Source organism: Vombatus ursinus, unplaced genomic scaffold (genome assembly GCF_900497805.2).
Source record: "Vombatus ursinus unplaced genomic scaffold, bare-nosed wombat genome assembly UNPS02014798.1, whole genome shotgun sequence".
Classification (NCBI taxonomy): Eukaryota; Metazoa; Chordata; class Mammalia; order Diprotodontia; family Vombatidae; genus Vombatus; species Vombatus ursinus.
In genome coordinates, this window is record NW_020954576.1 from 83,378,727 (window position 1) to 83,401,315 (window position 22,589).

The window sequence follows — 22,589 nt, forward strand, 5'->3', positions numbered from 1 at the left end:
AATATGTGCTCAGTGTAACAATAAATAATTAGCAAATAAGAAGTGGTAAGTCTGAAAGCATACCAGTAATGGTACCACTTTATTGATAGCTAAATGGCATGTGAATACCTTCACACTCCATTTTCTTTAGATCCTGGGCTCAGGTTTCTAACTTAGATAGGCAATAAAAAAAAAGAAACACACACACACACACACACACACACACACACAAAATCCTTCCATTATCAGACAAAAATTTTGAATGGATACAACTGGCCTGTTAAAATTAATCATAACATTAGCTTTTTTTTTAATTGAGCATGTTAATTGTTTCCTAATACACTAAGGCTGTATTGATTCATTTGACTAAAAAGTAACAATAAGTTCCCTGGCATCCAAAAGTGTCACTGACCTTTTATTAAAATGCTGGCATTATTAACAAAATAATTAAATTACCCAGAAAAAAATAATAATAAGTAATAATAATAATAAGCACTTAGGAGATATCACAGTCTCAGAAATTACCAATTCAATGCAATTCAACAAATATTTATTAAGTGATTATTATGTAAGATCCATTAGGCTAGAAGGCTAAATAGTGTAACAAAAATTAAAAAAAAAAAATCAAAACAGTTCATACCCTTGAGGGGGTTACAATCTGGAGAAATGACATAGGTACATAATTAACTCTACTACAAGTTAAAATACACTTCAGAACATAGAAGAAGTCAAAGGGTAGTATGAGACATTTGAGGGAACTGGGATCACTTCTGGCCAAGAAGATACAGAATTCTTCATAGAGGAGATGACATCTGGGATGAGTCTCAAAAGAAAACAATTTCAAAAGGCAGAGATCTATGGGCAGTTCACTTCAGGTACACTTTTCAGGGTGTAAAAATTGCATGCCAATAAAACAAGGCAGAGCAAGATCAAGGGAAGGTGACTAATATGACTAGAATTTAAGTGTATGAGTGAAGGGGATAAGATAACAGATAAGCATATAAAGTTTATAGGCACGTAAACTTTCTGGCTTAGGGAGACAGCCTCAATATCAAGGTCTCTTTGCTACTCTTGCCCAATTACTGGTTTGGGTTTTCCTACCTTCTGCTGTCCTAGCTTTTCTCCTAGCTTTTTTTTTGTCAGGCTCTCAAGTAACATTTTCCAAATTAACTTGGCCATGGAACTCTTAGACTTGAAATATATTGATGGAACAGATAAATGTGTTTTATTGGGGTATGGTCCTTCACTTGTCATAACTGCTGATCTGGGGTACAGAACATTTGGATTGGAGTCCTCCTGATTCCTGACTGCCCTTTTTAGTAACTAAGATGTGCTCAAGGTATGTATGCAGCTTAAATTGAGCCTAGTTATTAACCTGGTAGTGGTCCCAGAGTTAACCATCTATCCAGCAAGAAAATAATGTGCCATATCCTGATATGTCATATGCTTTTAGAGAGACGGGGAAAGAATTAGAAAACTTTGTAGTTTTTTATATGAGAAAAGGGGGAAATGGTAAAGTTACAGAAAATTTCAGTCTCAGACAAGAAAATGGTATAATCATTCACCATAACCCAAACAACAGATTGATGTCTGAGAACAAATGCAACTTGGTTTTTTGTCATATTTATTTATAGCAGCATTTCTTAATTTCTGTAATTCCCAACTTTGTTCCATAAAACATTGGAGCTCTATACAGAATGATTAGAAGTTCACTGAGAAAAAATTTCACGGGAATTATCTGTGTATCAAAATTATTTCTTATATATGGTAATTTTTGTTATAAAAACAGGTTTCATATTCTCTATTTCGTTTCAAAATTTTCCCAATTGCCTTTTAGATCCAGAAGTGTTCCATACCCTAATAAAACACATTTATCTATTTCATCAATATATGTCAAACCTAACAGTTCCATGGCCAAGTTAATTTGGGAAATGCTGCTTGAGAGCCTGACTAATGAAAGGGAAAATGGAAAAAGAGGAGGGGTTGGTCAGAGTAATGTAATTAGTCATTGATGAAAACCCTGTTAATTCACTAAGGGATGGGGAGAGGAAAGGGAGAAATAAAGACTGGATAAAGATTAGTGACCCAAATACTTTCTTCCATATTAATAAAAGATTCTGCATTTAGGCCTCCTTGGACCAGAGTCAAATGGTGACATAATTGTTTTGCTCAGATTCCAGTACTTCACCAAAGGTTATCCTGACTGAATATGAAAATACCAGAAGGTTAATAATACCCTTATACCCAATAAGTGTTAACTTTACTCCACAGAGTAAGAAAGGCAGGTGTTCATAATGGCTGTAATATTTCTTATTTATGGATGATCCATAAAGAAGGGTCTATTTTTCATTTGTAAAATTTCGGTAAGATATAAACCATAAAGCTCCCAGAAGGCAAAAGTCTTCTATATTTGTTTTCCTTTGTTCAGGACCTCATGTGGTATCATATACATACAAATTCTCAATTTCTCCTTTTTTCAAGACATACAGAAACTCCTTTATATATTCTGGAAGGAAACACCAAGTAAATGAAGGATGTTTATTATGATGTGCAGTTAGTATAGGGCTAATTCATCAGTATATCTTGGACAGGCACCACAATTAGATAATGAGTTGATCCCCAAATTAAACAGGACAGTGAGATGGATTGCCTTCAGAAAATTGGAAAGATCCTTTAATAAGCCCAGAAACAAAACCTCATTTTTATATCAATATTCAAATGATGGTGTTATATGGTTATGAGTCATGGAACACTACAGTCTCCAAAGAATTAAATGAGTTTCAATCAAAGGGCAATAGAGAGGTGCATGGTCAGTGTGAGAAGACTGCGAACACATAACACATATGGAAGTATGAAAGAAAACTAGAGTAAAGGTTGTCAACAAAAAAATAAATGTATGGATGAAAAAAAAGAGCAAGCCACATAGAAAGAGAAAGCGATAACCTATAGAAAGTCTGCATGCTCTATTCATTTCTTCCCGAAGTCAAGAGAAAGCAAGAAAGGTCCCAGTATGTTGGGTAAAACTTATGGGAACACATGTACAAGAGTGGCACAGGATAAGCAAATATGAAAGAGTTATATCAGCACCTTTGGAGGGAAAATCCAAATAAATGAGATAACAGGTCCATTTGAGTATGTGAGAACATCCTAGAGTTGCCAGGTCTTCTTAGATTTCAAACACCCTGCTTTAAAATGTCTGACCTTCTTGCAAGAAATGTCAGCACCAAGACAGTGGGGCAGTGGCAAGGCAGAGACAGAGCTAAAGCAGCCAAAATAAGACTGGCACACTTCACACCTATCAAATTGGCTAATGTGAGAGAAAAGGGAAATGATAAATGTTGGAGAAGATGTGGGAAAACTGGAACACTAACGCATTATTGGTGGAGTTGTGAACTGATGCAACCATTCTGGAGAGCATTTTGGAACTGTGCCCAAAGGGCTATAAAACTGCGCATACTCTTTGATCCAGAAATACCACTATTAGGTCTGTATCCTGTGAGGGACTGTCTGATGTTGGCTACTGCGAAGTAGGGGTTGTGGCAAGATGGGGTAGGAACTGGGTATTAGGAAATAACCGGAGCTCACGCTCCTGAGGCAGGGGCTGTGCTAGGCGGAGTTGTGGTGAACTGGGATGGGGGCTGGATATGGAGAAGTAACCGGAGCTCACGCTCCCGAGGCAGTGGGCAGTACTATGTGGAGCTGTGATAAGCTGGGGAAGGAACAGAATACAAGGAAGTAGCCGGAACACGTGCTCCTGAGGCAGGGGGCTGTGCCACGTGGGAGTGGGACGGCAGAGGACGAGTTCCCTTTGCTTAATCCCCTCCCTAAGTGCAACGTCAACCCCAGACACCTCCTTCCTGTGTACTTCCTGACTTCCTGGGTCACGTACTTTCCCTTTGTGTAGCACTGACCCCAGACACCTCCTCCCGGTATCTGGGCCTGACTTCCTAGGTCACGTACTCTCCTTTGTCTATGCACTAATCCCAGAGGCCTCCTTCCTGTATCCGGTCCTAGCCTCCTGCGTCATTTCCTCTCCCTTGGTGCGCTAAACTCAGACATCCCCTTCTGGTATCTGATCCTACAATCAATGACTAGTAGGCGGGCTGAGGAGGAGGGGCTAAGTAGGTACTTAAGGAACCTTAAGTTGTTAAGGTCCCAGATCGGGAGGTGCTAGGGAAAGAAGTATATAAAAGAGTGAAAGAAGCGGAAATCAGTAGTGAGGAAGAATCAGGGAGTGAGGCAGAGGACACTGGAAACAGGGAATGGGAGAATATTCAAGAGAAAAGACAGCAAGGCCAAGCAGGAAGGCCAGAGCAAGAGAGCAGGAGCAAAAGAGAGAGCGAGCTCCCGACCACTATTGTTCCTTAAGTACCTAGTTAGCCCCTCCTCCTCAGCCCGCCTACTAGTCATTGATTGTAGGATCAGATACCAGAAGGGGATGTCTGAGTTTAGCGCACCAAGGGAGAGGAAGTGACGCAGGAGGCTAGGACCAGATACAGGAAGGAGACGTCTGGGATTAGTGCATAGACAAAGGGAGAGTACGTGACCCAGGAAGTCAGGCCCAGATACCGGGAGGAGGTGTCTGGGGTCAGTGCTACACAAAGGGAAGGTACGTGACCCAGGAAGTCAAGAAGGACACAGGAAGGAGGTGTCTGGGGTTGACGTTGCACTTAGGGAGGGGATTAAGCAAAGGGAACTCGTCCTCTGCCGTCCCACTCCCACGTGGCACAGCCCCCTGCCTCAGGAGCACGTGTTCCGGCTACTTCCTTGTATTCTGTTCCTTCCCCAGCTTATCACAGCTCCACATAGTACTGCCCACTGCCTCGGGAGCGTGAGCTCCGGTTACTTCTCCATATCCAGCCCCCATCCCAGTTCACCACAACTCCGCCTAGCACAGCCCCTGCCTCAGGAGCGTGAGCTCCGGTTACTTCCTAATACCCAGTTCCTACCCCATCTTGCCACAATCTCCACTTGGCAGTAGCCAACATCAGACAGTCCCTCACAGTATCCCAAAGAGATCATAGAAAAGAGAAAAGGACCCACATGTGCAAAAACATTTATAGCAGCTCTTTTTGTGGTGGCAAAGAATTGGAAATTGAAGGGATGCCCATCAATTGGGGAGTGGCTGAACAAGTTATGGTATATGAATGTAATGGGATACTGTTGTGCTATAAGAAATGAGCAGGCAGATTTCAGAAAAATCTGGACAGACTTACATGAACTGATGCTGAATGAAGTGAGCAGAACCAGGAGAACATTGTACACAGTAACAGCAACATTGTGCAATGATCAACTATGATAGACTTAGCTCTTCTCAACAATACAGTGATCCAAGACAATTCCAAAAGATTCATGAAGGAAAGTGTTATCCACATCCAGAGAAAGAACTATGGAGTCTGAATACAGATCAAAGCATACTATTTTCACTTTTTTTGCTTTTTCTTTCTCATAGTTTTTCTCTTTTGTTCTGATTCTTCTTTCACAAGACTAACATGTAAATATGTTACCATGATTGTACACATATAACCTGCTTGCTGTTGTGGGGAAAAGGGAGGGAAGGGAGAGAGGAAGAAAAATCTGGAACTCAAAATCCTATAAAAATGAATGTTGAAAACTATCTTTACATGTAATTGGAAAAAATAAAATGCCATTATGTGAAAAAAAATTAAGGTTGGCAGAGATGGATGGTCTTCTATTTCTAGCAGTTGTCCATGTGAGAGTTTGATAGTCTTGAGATTATCATTCTAGATCATGAGAGTTTGATGACCAGAAGCAAAACAGTGAGAGATTTAGCCAGCCTCCACGTGTCACTGAGGAATCTAAGATTAGAAGCAAAGCCCTTATATCGGGGGTTCTGAATGGTCTTTGATTAGTATCCCTTCAAGGTCCACAATCTCTCACAGAGCCATCTTCTAGTCAATCAATCAATAAACATTTCTTAAGCACCTACTCTTTGCCAGGCACTGTGCAGACAAAGTATCCCAGAGAACAATTCACCACTTACATGAAGTCTTTCCCAATTCTTCAACTGTGAGTTGACCTCCTGGTATTTCTTTGTATTTATTCTCTTTATATTCATACTTATATGTACTTCCCCATTAGAATTTAAGCAAGCTCCATGACAGCAGGGATCACTTCATTCTAGCACAGTGCCTGGCAGATTAATAAATGTTTGTTGATTGACTGGATCTATATACCAGATCCAAGGCCATAGCATCCTCTTTATTTCAACTATCATCAAACCTCTGAGAGTTTCAGCAGTGACTCCCATTATAAGAGTCAAGAAAAGGCATAAACTAGACTCAGAGGAGTACCTGGAGACCAATGATTAAGACACAGGTGGTTGTTCAGAGCAAGCAAGAAGTGCAGGACCAGGTGGCAGAGCTAATAGAAATTAGAGCAAGATAATGCAGATTACAGCAAGTCTAACCCAGACTCTGACCTCAGCTTCACTCTTAAGATTCACATGCCAATTTTTACAGATCATGATTTCTTAGCAATGATCTCTAAATTGTACATTTCTTGGACCATTCTTCTGCTTCCAATCTTTGCCATTTCCATAGCTGACCTCAACCCTGACAAAAAAACAACAACAACAACAACAAAAAATAACCCTACCTACAAAGTCTGCTCTGGAAGCAATATTCTCAGGACTCCAGTTTCCTCTCTCTTTTTTCTTCCTGGCTTGTGTTCCTAGGCCCAACTGGTTGTTCTCTCCTCCCTTTATGTTCTACTATCCCACAGTCTCTATCTAGCCTTCTCTTTGGACTTTTCTTATCTGCCTTAAACTCTTCACAATTCTTTTTAAACCCATCATGAATCCTCTTAAGTTTTTGTTTGACTTTTAAAAAGCATTTGATTCTATAGAATCAAATGCTTCATTTCAGGCTCTCCTCCAAAAAGGTATCTCCTCTGCATTTATTAAAATCACATAAGATTAATTAGTTGCAATTGAGATAACTTAGACAATCCTCTAATCAGTAACAAGCAGGGCAAGAAACTGGAAGACATGCTCATTAAAGGTATCTACCACTCTAATGAACAATCCACAAGGAAGAAGACTTCCCTGCAGATGAAGTTCTCCAGATAGTCTGTTTATGAAGATATTGTGCTAATTGCATAAAGCCTTGAAACACTGCAAAGCTTCAGTAATGAGATCCAAATTCACTCAAAGAGTTTGACCTAACCAGCCATAAAACAAAACAAAAAAGTGGATGAAGGCTGTCCAGACTTTCTACAAGGTTGGATGGAAAGCCTATTGAAGTCATACATCAGTACATATATCTTGACCAAATACTTAAGATATTTGTCCAAACAGTGAAATGAACCTAGAATTGAATCAGAACAAGAGGGTGGGCTCAATTGCATTTAGGAAATCCCATAGCATTTTCAATGGCTCCACGCTTTTTCTCAATCAAAAATATTCATCTTTTTAATACCTATATTCTTCTAGTAAGGTCATATGGCTGTGAACCATGGACTATCCCAGTCTACTCAACTCAAATACAACTATGATCCGAATGTTCCCTGTAGCTCTCAAGCCTGCTGTACCTTCTGGGCACCTGGTACAACTCTATGTTCTCTCATAAGTTGGAGGTGGGGGGAAGAGGGACAGTACAAGATGTCCACTCAAAGTACTGATGCCCTCCAAAGGTCTGAAGCCAATAGTTGGAACTGCAGTATCCCAGTAGCCCATGCAAAAACCACAGCAGCAGAAAAAGGCAATGTAGATACCCCTAGTAGCCCCCAATACCAGAGGTTATTAAAAGATGCCTGAAACCAGTGATCCTATCAAAACCACTGCAAAAGACAAAGTCAACAGAAGTACTAGGCAGTCCCTGCCTTGCAGGAAAGCTGTAACCAGCACAATCTATGATACTCAGTTAAGTCTTGTCAGAATTACAACAAAGGACATGGCCAGCTCTTAAGCGGAGTATATAGGAAGAAGTAGACAGAGAACAGTTACAGCCAAAACCCATGGTGGGTCACCAGGAGACAGACCCAAAAGCCAGGTATACTCAGGCCTAGTCCTAAATACTCAATCCAGAACTACAGCAGCAGTGGCATTCAGACTAAAGAAGGGATACGATCAAGCAAGGATAAATGATTATAAAGTACTTAAATGCTAATAAGGGAAAAGAGACAAGTATCCCATCAGAATCCCATGATTTTCTAAGAGTGAGTAAAGCCAAAGGGTGAAGAAAGCAAGAAAAGACAGAGCCTCAGAGTAGTTTCAAATTACAGATTTTAAAAGAGGGGGAGAAAAGGAAAGAAAAAACAATACACTAATGAAGAAATAAAGAAGTGGAAAGAACTCAATATTTTCCCCAAGTGTGGTGCACAAGAACATATAAACCCAGAAGAGGGATGGAGGGAAAAGGCATCTTATGAACTTCATTTTTTTCTGAACTGGGCAAAGACACAAACAAAAAAGTCTGGTGTAGAAATACATTTAAAACCTACAGGTAAACAGGGAAAGAAAGAGAAAGTGAGGCTTAAGAGGGAAAGACTACTCACAAACTAAACAAACTTTAACTTCAGAGGATACATCACATTGGGAAGGAATCAAAAGGAGGCAAAAAGCCTGAGAACCAGAGAGACATCTTGCTAGACTAAGTGACTAGAGGTGGAAGAATATCAGACTGCTTTGATGACAGATTTCTGGGGTTGATCATATTACTTTTCTTACACTTCCTTCTGTGCAGAGGGGGAGAGGGGAGCAAAAAACAGTGAAAAAGTAAAAGAAGATGTGATAAAAAGAAATAAGCGATTAACCATCTTAACTATGAATGTGGATGGGGGTAGGCAGCAGAATGGATTAGAAAGTAGAATTCAAAGATATATTGTTTACAACAAACACATTTGAAAGATAAATTGCTTCATTCTTTGTGTTGGTATTCCCAAAAGCTAGCCCAGAACCTGATGCATAGTAGACACTTAATAAATGCTTGTTGAATTATTAAAATATACAGATTTAAAATGAGAAGTCAGAGTATTATTACTCATCAAGCAATTAAAAAAGAGAAAGAGTAGCATCAACATTTCAGACAAGGTAACAATAAAAACAGGGATAAATGACCAGATCTGTGATTTTATTAATAAATTAACAAATAAAAGATTAATAAATCTTGGTGGAGCCAAGATGGTGGAGTGAAAGCAGTGACTTGCTTGAGCTCTCCCCCAAAACCCTCCAAATACCTTTAAAAAATGGTTCTAAACAAATTCTAGAGCAGCAGAACACACAAAAAGACAGAGTGAAACAAATTTCCAGCCCAAGACAACCTGGATGGTTGATTGGAAAGGTCTATGGTGCCGGGATGGGAGAGGAATGCAGTTCAGTGTGGGCAAGCAGGCAAAGACCAGGCCTCAGCGAACTTGGAGCAGGCCTCAGAGGACTGAATCACAGGCAGCTGTGGTGGTTTCCAGACTTCTTAATCCACAAACACCAAAGACAACTTAGAAGGTCAGTAGGAAAGGTCTGTGACCACGGTGAGAGAAAAGCTCGGTCCCAGCTCCAGTCCCAGCACAGCTCCGGGGTAGTGGCTGCTTCTGTAGGTCTGGGCCCACATTCTGAGGAAGAAATCCAGTGGCTGATCAGAGGGAGATTGCAGGGATCTCTTTGTTGGTGCTGAGGCAGGATTCTCTTCCTTTGCTCGTGCTCAGATCTGGGTCACAGTTCTGGGTGGCAGTCCTGGGGTGAGGAGGAGCACTGGTATGGTGCAGCTTGTAGTGCTGGTAGAGAGGGAATCCTCCTCATAGTTCCAAGACAAAAGACAGTGCCTGTGTCACTCACAGAGCAGAGTACAGGCCAGGAAAGAAGTAAACATCTCACCCCTGATCCTACTACCTTGGAAGAACTGAAATTTACAGTTCCCTAGAAGTATCTCTGAAAACAGCTGTACAAAACCCCCGAAGCTTGGGACAGTACATTTGCGACACTGGAAGCAGACCCCTACCTTAATAAAGAGTTTAAAACTCAACTAATTGGCTGGGAACATGAACAAACTGCTCAAAAAAAGTCAGACCATAGAATCTTTCTTTGGTGACAAAGAAGATCAAAACATACAACCAGAAGAAGTCAACAAAGTCAAAGCTCCTATATCCAAAGCCTTTCCAAATGTCCCATGATGTTTCTTGTTGCCTTTGGACACACAAAACTATCTCAACTCCTCTCCTTAAGGAGAACATGTGAGTCATATATCCATTTTGCTGAAATTTCCTTATTTTAGTTTTATTCATACTAAGAATGTGAAGACTGATAAAAATTTAGTGTTTTCAATAGTATGCTTCAACACTGCAACAAAAATTTAACCTTAGAGTACAAATGACTAAGTGGAACTTTATTGACTGTCTAAAAATTGCTTAATTCTTAGTACTCTGTATTCACCTTTTCTAAGACTATCCCACATTACTTCAAAAGTGAAAGGAGGCTCACACAGGGCTAAGAGGCATTTTGTATTTTTCTTTGCTTCATGGGTTACCATCCAAAGAAGCCTATCGGTAATGAACTACTATGTGTTTTTAGCTAGACTGGTTTTTGGAAAGCAGACTCAGTCTATTGCTAAGAATGCACTAAATGTCTTTCCATGTTAGAAAAATTTTCCAGAGCTTATACTCAGCTAGAATTGCCTTCAAGTACACAGTCACTCCCTCGCCATGAAGAAGCATTGGAGGAGTATAGTCTACAAAAAAGTCAAAATTGCAGGACTCTCAAAGATAAATGAAGGAATCTATGGTATCTATGAACAGGCTACAGCACATTACCAATGCTGAGTTGTACATAAACAGTGTAAAAGATACCATCAAAGAGATATAAAATGGGACAAGGAGATGAGCTTATATTTACACTGGTACCAAATGATATCAAAAGGCCTTGAAAATAGCCCCCAGCAAGTGGGTTGATACACTGCAGAAGATTTATGGGATAAAATGGAGAAAAGTAGCACAGTTTGAGAAAGCACAGGTGGATTGCAAGGTACAACATTAGAGTGTATACCCTCTCGGTAAGGTCACAGATCTTCTAAAGCATAATTACTTAGGGTTCTGGATGAGAGTTAAGAGTCCTTTTTCACTCTGACCTGGTCAAACCACATTGTAGGAATCAACAGATCATGTCATGTAAGCAACAGTTGAAGAAATTAGAGATAAATCAGAGAATGTCCAGAGGAGAGCAACCAGGGTGGTAAAAATACTTGAGTCTATGTCATATAAGCATTGGCTGAAGAACTAGGGATATTTAGCCAGAAATAAGAAATGATTTGGAGGTATATGATGGCTGTCTTCAAGTATCTACAAGGCTGTCATGTAGAGCACAGATTAGACTTGTTCTGTTTTGCCCCAGAAGGCAGAACCAAGAGCAATGGGAAGAAGTTACAAGGTGGCAAATTTAAGCTTGATGTCAGGAAAAACTTTCTAACAATTAGTTTTTCAGAAGTGGTGGGCACCTCCTCCTTGGAGATCTTCAAGAAGAAGCTTAACAACTTGTTAGTTATGTTATGAGGAAAGATGTCATTTAGGTATGGGATGCACAAATGGCTTCTGCAGTCTTCTAACTCTCAAATTCCATGATTCTGGGAAATGTTAATGAAAAGATTTTCAGGATCATAGGATCATGGATCTAGACCTGGAAGTGGCTTTGGAGGCCATCTAGTTCAATTTCCTCATTTTTACAGTTGACAAAACTGATGGCCAAGAAGGTTAAGTGACTTGCCCAGGATCATACAGGTAGTGTGACAGGTGGAATTTGAACCTGACTCCAGCGTCAGCTTCTCTCCCACTGCACCACATTGCCTCCCTTGACTCTATATTCAACATTCTTTCCACTGCTATCTTAAATATATAATGCATGTCACAAGGAAAAAGGTGAAAATTTCTCTTACTTATTCCCAGACGGAAAAACTAGGTGTAATGGACAGAAGATGAAGAGAGATTGTGGATCAATATAAGAAAAACTTCTTAGCAATTAGAGCTATCTAAAAGGGGAGCAGGTTACTCTTCATTGGAAACCTTCAAGAGTAGCTGAAGAATCATATGTCAAGGGATCCCTATTGTGGTATGGGCTAGGCAGAATGACTTCCAAGGTCTCTTGCAACTCAAGATTCTATGATTCTGGAACACTTCCTACCCTAGAAGTCTGAGATGTCTTTACTTAAACTTTTCAAATACCAAATACCAAATGTTTATATTTTAAACAAACACACTTCTAACCCCTTGTCTGAGGATATGTGTTAATTCACACTCATGTTTTGTGCAAGAGGTATAGTTATATATGATCCCTACTACCCTTCTTCAATTGTACAACTAAAATATTCATTCTCCCATTCTATAACAATATATTTGAAGAGAAAGTGTATAAAGAACCAACAAAACAAAGAGCCACATCATCTTCAATATCACAACTACCCATATTTTTCCTTTCTCAGAAATTTAAATCATTGCTGAAATCACTACATTTCTTCCAAGTCCTTTCTTGTCATATCAAATTTAATTTCCCAATCCCTATTTAAAAGTTCTAAAATTCAAGGGATCACTAGGTGGCACAGTGGTTACAGCACCGGCCCTGAAGTCAGGAGGACCTGAGTTCAAATCCGGCCTCAGACCAAACACTTGACACGGACTAGCTGTGTGACCCTGGGCAAGTCACTTAACCCCAATTGCCTAAAAAAAAAAAAGAAAGAAAAGAAAAAAAAGTTCTAAAATTCAAACCTCATTACAACAAATAAAACTCTATAAAAAGATTTTAAGCCCCAGCTACAGACCAACTTCAAGCAGTAGTAAATAAAGATTCCAGTACCACAAAAGAATTCTGCTTGTCTCTTGGTGTTTGTTGTAATAAGATTAACCATGTATTTTTGGGGAAAAAAAATTCAGATTTCATTTCCATTTCCTTCCTTTCCAAACACCTTACTCAGCTTAAATCTTGCTTATTCCTTCTCATCTGTGCCATTCTTGTTCCTTCATAGTCCAACTCTCTACTAATCTTTTCTACTATATCCTCTGAGATTCTTGTTCCACTATGGGAAAGTTTCCCTATACACGCAAATTTTTATCTTCTTAATTGAAATCTGAGGTTTTAAACACAAATACACACTTGTATAGTCTCCCTCACCTAAAACACTGAAAAAATAAATGACTTGTCCAACATCACACAGTCAGCATTTGTCAGTGGTAGGACTCAAACCTAGGTTTTGATCAAATCCTCATGTTGAGGTTATATCTCTATCTATAGGAGAGCAACTTGATTAAACCTGTATTGTAAGAAAATTAATCTGATGGTAGTATACAACACAAATTGGAGGGGAAGTGAAAGGACTCAGAGGAGGAATGTGTGAAGGAAAAAGACAGTGATGAGAGAAGTAGGATGAGAACTAGGAATGGCAGTTGTAAATAACCACAGTGGATAGAGTGGTGAAACTAGTCAAGAAGATTCAGGTTCAAGTCAAATCCAGCCTCAGGTGATTCCTAGCTGTGTGGCCCTGGGCAAATCATTTAACCACTCTCTGACCCAGTTTCCCCATCTGTAAAATGAGAATAATAATAGGACCTCACTCCCAGGGTTGTTGTGAGAATCAAATATCTGTAAAGTGCTTTGCAAACCTCAAAGGGATATGTAATTATTATTATTTCATAAACCAAAGAAAAAAAGATCTAAAAGAAGAAAACAATTAATAGTATGAAATGCTACCAAGAAATCAAAGAGACTAATGCCTGGGGGAAAAAAAGGCTCTTGTAGTTGGTAACTTAGGACACTGGAGAGAGCAGTTTCAGCAGAGCAATAGAAGAGAGAGAAAGCAAATAGCAAGTATCTGAGGAACGAATGGATGAGGAAGAAGTGAGAACAATCACAGCAAACTACTCTCGGGAAGTTTGGCAGTGAAACAGAAGAAAGAGAGGATAACAGATTGAGAGGCGAACAGATCTACAAAAGGGAAGTAGAAGAACTGAGGGGAGGGGGAAAGGTTCAAAAGAAAGTGGTGGCAATAGATGGAGCAAGGGTCCACCTATTGGGACTGAAGACACCAGGAAAAGTGTCAGCCTTGGACAGAAGGATCACTTCTCTTTCTGAGAGAGAAGAAAAGAGATCAGTGAAACCGAGAAATGTTGAGGTAGAGAAGTTTGGGGAACTCTCACGCCAGAGCTGATAATCTCCCAAGCAAGGGTAGTAGACATAAAATAATATGGTAGGCATACTGACGGCCTCTAAGGTCCCTTCCAACTCTATCCTATGATCCTACCAAGGATGGTTCTCACCAAATTCTCAAAGTTGGTACAATCCAGTCTTTGGAGAGAACCATCAGAAGAAACACCAGTGCTGAACAACACAAAACAGACACCATACATCTGATGCAAAGGCAGTGCTTATATACTATGTGTTTTGCCTGAGAAAACAAAGAATGGAACTAGGGATAAATTGTAATAGTCAATATATAATGAAAGCACTACAGGTTCCCAAGCCCCCAAGATGCATTAGTCTCATCATATATCATCCACACAACTTTGGCAAATTCTTCTTTCAAACATTAAGTAATTAAAGTTATAATTCTACTAGGATTGGCCTATTTGCCCTCTATTCCAAAAGCAAATAGATCAAGAAACAATTCCAAACAGAATACTGAAGTCTCACTCTCACAGATGCTCAATTACTCACACATATCTGAAAAATGGCCAAATACCAGGCACACAACTTGATTTTTAACAATTTAATGGCCTGTTAGCAGTAACACATGGAATCCAGCTAACTCTGTTGCTGATGGGGAAAAAAAGGATCCCCATAAAAAGTACTCTGGAAATTTTTGCATTGAAACTCATTTTTTAGAAGGCAGCCAAAAAAAAGAAGAAGAAAGAAAAGAAAAGGCATACACATATACATGTGCACTTACACATTTCTTTTCACTGTAATGACAAAAAATAAAAAATTCAATTTGCAAAGAGCCTTTTGAAACAGCTGCTTGATTTCATGGCCAAGTTATTTGGTTTGTAAGACTTGATATTCAAGCCAAGGATAAACACCAAATCACATGACCCACTTGTGGAAAAGGCATGGAAAAATCTCTGTGTTTGGAGTTTATGTTGGCTGTGCAAATGAATGTACTTAGTCATTACTCAACATCACCACTTACAAAGAAAGCAATTGTTTCCTTCAACTGCACATCATCTCTTTCAGTCTAACTGAAAACAAATTTGCCAAAGTAGTGAATCTAACACTGCCTACTAGAAAAACAATAAACTTTACTGCACACAACATTAAACTCAACCCAATTTTTAAAATGTAGGCTAAGTATCTTTTCACTTAAAATGTTATTTTTAACAATGTTTATTGAATTTAGAGAGCATAGGAAAACATATCCATCCCCTGTGGATAAGAATAGCACAGAGCTATTTGGAATAAATAAAAAAATAATAAACTGAACTCAGGAATTTTTTTTAAATTTTGGCTGAACTCTAAAATCCATTACCAATACAAGGAGGATAAAAGTAAAATGAAGCAGGTATCTTTACAGTAATACAGATAGGATTTGGATGAATAATACATACAAAAAAATCCAAGTCCACTTCCCAGACTGATAATAAATTAACAAGCATTTACTAAATTCCTACTATGTGCTAGGCATTATGATAGACACTGGGGCTACAAAAACAAAAATGTCATAGCCTCTGCCCTCAAGGAGCTTACATTCTAAGGGATTTATAGAAAAGCACACAATTAAACAGACTCTGAAACACAGAGAACTTCAATTACATCTGATTAGAAGAGGCATTGCTATCATTCTCTAAAAGGTCACTGAGCTCAATTCTTCTCTAGAATGCATTATTAAAAGGGATGGTATGTACATACATCTAGAAAAGCAAGTGATCCAAAAAAAGTGGAAAAAGAAAATATTTCAAAAGAAGAACTGCAAACTATAATGAACATTTGAAAACATGGTCCAAATCACTAGCAGTAAGAAAAACTCTAATTAAAACATCTAAAGTTTCACTTCATACCCTACAAACTGGTAAAGATGACCAAAATTAAAGCAGTCAGTGTTGGAGGGGCTAGGGGATAACGGGCACACTTCTATACTGTTCATAGAGCTATAAGTGATTCAACCATTCTATACTTAAATTCGGAATTATTCAAGAAAAGTGACCAAACCCTCTTAGCCAATAATTCAACTACTGGGCACATACCTCAAGGAAATAAAAAACTCAAAGGTACAATATATATATACATATATATATATATATAAATACTCATAACAGCATCTTTGCAAACTGGAAACAAACTAGGGATCCATCAATTAGGGAATGGCTGAAAAAAAAAACATAGTATATTAATATAATGGAATATTAATGTGTAGTAAGAAATGAAAACTATAAGGACTTCAGAGAAACATGGGATTCATCATGTGAGATAATAATACAGAGCAAAAGAAATAAGCAGAAGCAAAAGAATAATATGAACTGTAACTACAACTGGAAAAGTTCACTAAAAGGAAGGTGAGCTCTAAGTAGGTTTAAAAACCAAAGACTGTCCCAGAAAACAGATAATGAAATATGCCTCCCCCTTTATGGAATTACTGCCACAGAATATACTGTCAGACATGTTAACCGTATCAGATGTTTTTACTTAAAGTGTTTTTCTTTGTCATAAAAGAGGCTTCAGTGCAGAGAGTGGCTGGGTTCAAAAGACAATGATGTAAGGACAAGAAAAATCAATAAATCATTTTTTAAAAAGAAACAGTTATCACAAAGAAAAAGTATTTTTTAAAATAAAAAATAGCTCATAGCAAACAAGCTTATTTTATTTTTTTCTGACAAGTTTATTAAACTGGTAAATAGAGTGCTCTAGATATAGTTTATGTAGATTTTAGGCAAAATATTTGACAGTGTTAATCTTAGGAAAACAATTGAGAGATATGAACTGGATGAAAGCACAATTAGGTGGATTTGGAAATGGCTGAATGGCTGCATCCAAGGAACACGCAATAGGACAAATGTCAATTTGGAAGATTTTTGGTGGAATATTCCAGGGATCCATGCTTAGCCCTATTCAATTTAACACTTTTACCAGTAATTCAGAAAATGGTATAGATGACATAAATATCAAATCTACAGATGACACAAAGCTAGAAGATATATCTCATATGTTGCATGGTAGAGTCAAGACTCAAAGATCTCAATAGATTTTAATTGGCACAAACTAAGATGAAAATTAATAGATAAACATAAAGTCTAAGGTTAGATTTTTTTTTAAATCAGCATGAAAAATGCAAGATGAGGGAAGAATGATTCCAGTGCCTATCACCCCCAGGATCAAATACAAAGTCCTTTATTTGGCATTTAAAGCTGTTTATACCTTGATCCCTTCCTACCTACCTAATTTTCCTTTGCCTTCTTCCCCCACCTGCACAATCTAATTACGTGGGCCTACTTGCAATCCCTCAAAACACTCCATCTTCCATGTAGGTTTGCACTGTCTATTCCCTATGCCTAGAATGTTCTGTTCCCTTACCTCTAGGTCTTAGCTTCCATCAAGCCTCAGTTCAAATCCCACCTTCTACAGGAAGTCTTTCCTGGTCCTTCTCTCAGATACGAAAGCTTTTCACATTACATTTACTTACTCTGTATACAATTTATATGTACCTACTTACTTATATGTTGTCTCCCTAATTCTGGTCTCTGAATGGAGCTGTAGGCTCATGTCTTACTTCTGATGCACAAACTGTGGCAGCTAGTGTATAGAGAGCTCTGGGCCTGGAGTCAGGAAGATCTGAGTTCAAATCCAACCTCAGACACTTGCTAGTTGTCCTGGGCAAATCGATTAACTTCTGTTTCCCTCAGTTTCTTCAACTGTAAAATGGGGATAATTGTAGACCTCTAACCTCACACGGTGGTTATAAGAATCAATGACATATTTGTAAAGTGTTTAGCATAATGCCTGGCACATAGTAGGTGCTATCTAAATGCTTATTGCCTTCTCTCTCCCCTCCTTCACATTAATAGTATATATTCTTTGAGGTCAGAGACTGCTTCTTGCCTTCTTTTGTATCCCTAAGGCTCAGCACAATGCCCAGCGCATAGTATTGCTTATTGCTTGTTGAATGACAGCAAACATCTGAAAAAAAAACTGGGTGTTTTAATGGACCACAAACTCAATGAGTCAATAATATATAGCAAACAAATAAGTAAAAACTATCTTTAGTTTCATCAAGAGAGGCGAAAAGCCCAAGACTAGGGAAATTGTAAGCCCACTGTCCTGGTAACACTACATCAAGGATTTGAAAGAATGTGTCCAATACGGTGCTGAAGAAGAACAGAGGACAACTACCAGCAGATTGAGTACTAATGAAGTAGCTGGTCCAAAGCCAAAAGGAAGTTCAGCTGTGGGTACATCTGGTGATGAAATGAAAATCTGTTGCTGTAAAGATCAATATTGCATAGGAACCTGGAATATAAGATCTATGAACTAAGGTAAACTGGATGTGGTCAAACAGGAGATGGAGAAATTAAACATCAATATCTTGGGTGTCAGTGATCTGAAATGGATGGAAATAAATCAATTTAATTCAGGTAGTCATTTAACAAATTTATTTATTTTTAGTTTTCAACATTTACTTCCACAAGATTTTGAGTTCCAAATTTTCACCCCATCTCGCCCCTTCCCCCACCCCAAGATGGCATGCATTCTGAATACCCCTTCCCCTAGTCTGCCTTCCCTTCTATTTCTTCCCCCCTTCTCTTATCCCCTTCCCCTTCTATTTTCCTGTAGGGCAGGATAGATTTCTGTAACCCATTTCCTGTATTCCTTCTTTCCCGGTTGCATGTGAGAACATTTTTTTTAAACATGTGTTTTTAAAACTTAGGGTTCCAAATTTTCTCCCTTCCTCCCTCCCCACCCACCCTCATTGAAAAGGCAAGCAACTCAATATAGGCTATACATGTGCAGTTATGCAAAACACTTCCATAGTAGACATGCTGTGAAAACTAACTCTATTTCCCTTAAACCTATCCCGCCACCCCCATTTATTCTATTCTTTCTTTTGACCCTGTCCCTCCTCAGAAGTATTTGCTTCTGATTACCCCCTTTCCTAATCTGCCCTCTATCATCCCCCTCCTCTCTCCTTTTTTCGATCCCCCTACTCTCTTGTCCCCTTCCCCTCCTATTTTCCTGTAGGGTAAGACAGATTTCCATACTCAATTGAGTGTGTATGTTATTCCCTCCTTAAGTCAAATTCTATGAGAATAAGATTCACTCATTCCCTCTCACCTTCCCCCATTTCCCCTCCACTGTAAGAGACTTTTCTGTTTTTTTGTGAGATAATTTACCCCGTTCTACCTCTCCCTTTCTCTTTCTCCTAGTATAATCCTCTCTCACCCCTTAATTTTATTCTCCAGATATGACCCCTTCATCTTCAACTCACCCTGTGCCCTCTATCTATCTATATACATACATATAATTTTTTCCCTCCAACTATCCTAATACTGACAAAGGTCTTATGAGTTACATATATCATCTTTCCATGCAGGAATGTAAACAGTTCAACCTTAATAAGTCTCTTATGATTTCTCTTTCCTGTTTACCTCTTCATGTTCCACTTGAGTCTTGTACTGGAAAGTCAAATTTTCTATTGAGCTCTGCTCTTTTCATCAAGAATGCTTGAAAGTCCTCTATTTCACTGAATGACCATTTTTTTCCCCTGAAGAATTATACTCAGTTTTGCTTGGTAGGTGATTATTGGTTGTAATCCTATCTCTTTTGCCCTCCGGAATATTATATTCCATGCCCTGCAGTCCCTTAATGTAGAAGCAGCTAAATCTTGTATTATCCTGATTGTGTTTCCACAATACTTGAATTGTTTCTTTCTGGCTGCTTAAAATATTTTCTCCTTAACCTGGGAACTCCGGAATTTGGCAACAATATTCCTAGGAGTTTTCCTTTGGGGATCTCTTTCAAGAGGAGATTGGTGGATTCTTTCAATTTCTATTTTGCCCTCTGGTTCTAAAATATCAGGACAGTTTTCCTTGATCATTTCTTGAAAGATGATGTCTAGGCTCTTTTTTTGATCATGGCTTTCAGATAGTCCAATAATTTTTAAATTCTCTCTCCTGGATCTATTTTCCAAGTCAGCTGTTTTTCCAATGAGATATTTCACATTGTTTTCTAATTTTTCATTCTTTTGGATTTGTTTTACAGTGTCTTGATTTCTCATAAAGTCATTAGCTTCCAATTGCTCTATTCTAATTTTTAAGGAAGTATTTTCTTCAGTAACCTTTTGGACTTCCTTTTTCATTTGTCCAATTTTGCTTTTTAGGGCATTCTTCTCCTCCTTGGCTTTTTGGACCTCTTTTGCCATTTAGGTTAAGCTATTTTTTTAAGGTGTTATTTTCTTCAGTATTTTTTTGGGTCTCCTTTAGCAAGCTGTTAACTTGCTTTTCATGATTTTCTTGCATCACTGTCATTTCTCTTCCCAGTTTTTCCTCTACTTCACTGCTTCTCAAAATCCCTTTTGAGCTCTTCCAAGGCCTGGGACTGATCCATATTTTTCTTGGAGGCTTTGGCTGTAGGAGCTTTGACTTTGTTTTCTTCTTCTGGCCGTATGTTTTGATCTTCTTTGTCACCAAAGTAAGATAATATAGTTTGACTCTTTTTGCACTGCTTGCTCATGATCCCAGCCAATTATTTGAGTTTTAAACTCTTTGTTAAGGTAAGAGTCTGCTTCCAATGTGAAGAATGTACTGTCCCAAGGTTTGGAGATTTGTACAGCTGTTTTCAGAGATTCTTGTAGGGACCTGAAAATTTTCAGTTCTTCCAAGATGCTATGATAAGGGGCAAGGTGTTTCCTCTCCACTGCCACAATAAACTCCACCATGCCAGCGCTCCTCCTCACCCCAGGACCACCCCTCAGAACTGTGACCCAGATCCAAGAACAGGCAAAGCAAGAGATTCCTGCTTCAGCACTGTCAAAGAGATCCTTGCAATCCCCCTCTGATCAGCCACTGGATTCCCCCTCAGTCTGTGGGCCTGAAGCTCAGGAGGCAGCCACTGCCCTGGGGGCGGCTGAGACCTAGCTTCTTCTCTCATTGCAGTCACAGACTTTTCCCACTGACCTTCTAAGTTGTCATTGGCGTTCGTGGGTTGAGAAGTCTGGAAACTGCCACAGTTGCCTGCAATTCAGTCCTCTGAGGCCTGCTCCAGGGTCACTGCAGCCTGCACGCCCACACCAAACTGTGCCCCATCTCCCCTCCTAGCATGATATACCTTTCCAATCAGCCATCCAGGTTGTCTTGGGCTGAAAATTTGTTTTATTCTGTTTTTTTGTGGGTTCTGCTGCTTTAGAATTTATTTAGAGCCATTTTTTATAGATATTTGGAGCTCAGGTAGTCATTATATACTACTGTGGGCAAAAATCCCTCAGAAGATGGATTACCCTCATAGTCAATAAAAGGGTGAAAAAAAGCAGTATGGAGTATAATCTCAAAAAGGACAGAATGTTAACTGTTTGAATCCAAAGCAAACCATTCAACATCACAATAATACAAGCCTATACACTAACCACTGCTGCTGAAGAGGCCAAAGTTCATCAATTCTATGAAAACCTACAACATCTTCTAGAAATAAGACTTAAAAAAGATGTCATGCTTATCATAGGGGATTGGAATGCTAAAGTAGGAAACAAAATGAAGCAGTTCAGAGACTAATAGAGTTTTTGAAGATAACTTTTTAGTCATAGATAACATTCTTTTTCAACAACCCAAAAGGCAACTATACACATGAACATAACCAGATGCTCAATACAGAAATCAAATTGATTATGTAATTTGCAGCCAAAGGTGGAGAAGCTCTATACAGTCAATTAAAACAAGACCTGGAGCTGACTGTGGGTCAGATCATAAGCTTCTTATTGCAAAATTCAGACTTAAATTGAAGAAAGTAGAGAAAACCATCAGACCATATAGGTATGATCTAAATAATATCCCTTATAAATATGAAGTGGAGGTGATGAATAGAATTAAGGGATTAGATCTGGTAGATAGAGAGCCTGAAGAACTATGAAATAAAGGTTCACAATATTGTACAAAATGCAACAACAAAAAACATCCCACCAAAAAAAAGAAGAGCAAGAAAGTAAAATGGCTGCTGATGAGGCTTTACAAATAGCTGCGGAAAGAAGGAAAGAGAAAGGGAAAAGAGAAAGGGAAAAGAGAAAGGGAAAGATATACCCAATTGAATGCAAAATTCCAGAGAATAGCAAAGAGAGATAAGAAGGTTTTCTTAAATGAACAATAGAAAAAAATAGAAGAAAACAATATAATGGGAAAGAAAAGATCTCTTCAAGAAAATTAGAGATATCAAGGGAATGTTTCACCAAAAACATGGGCATCATAAAAGACAAAAATGGTAGGGACTTAACAAAAGTAGAGGAGGTTAAGAAGACAGGGCAACAATATACAGACCTATATAAGGAAGATCTTAACATCACTAATATCGATGATGGTGTAGTTACTGACCTAGAGCCAGACATCCTAGAGAATGAAGTCAAGGGGTCCTTAGGAAGCATTGCTAATATTAAGGACAAGTGAAGGTGATGGAATTCCAGCTGAGCTATTTTATATCCTAAAAGATGATG

General features: G+C 38.7%; 1 protein-coding gene across 4 annotated transcripts in view; it reads right to left on the reverse strand.

Annotated features, from left to right (window-relative positions):
- Positions 1-22,589, reverse strand: part of LOC114050151 (protein dispatched homolog 1) — a 234,920-nt gene that overhangs the window by 185,596 nt on the left and 26,735 nt on the right. The gene's annotated exons all lie outside the window — the stretch shown is intronic.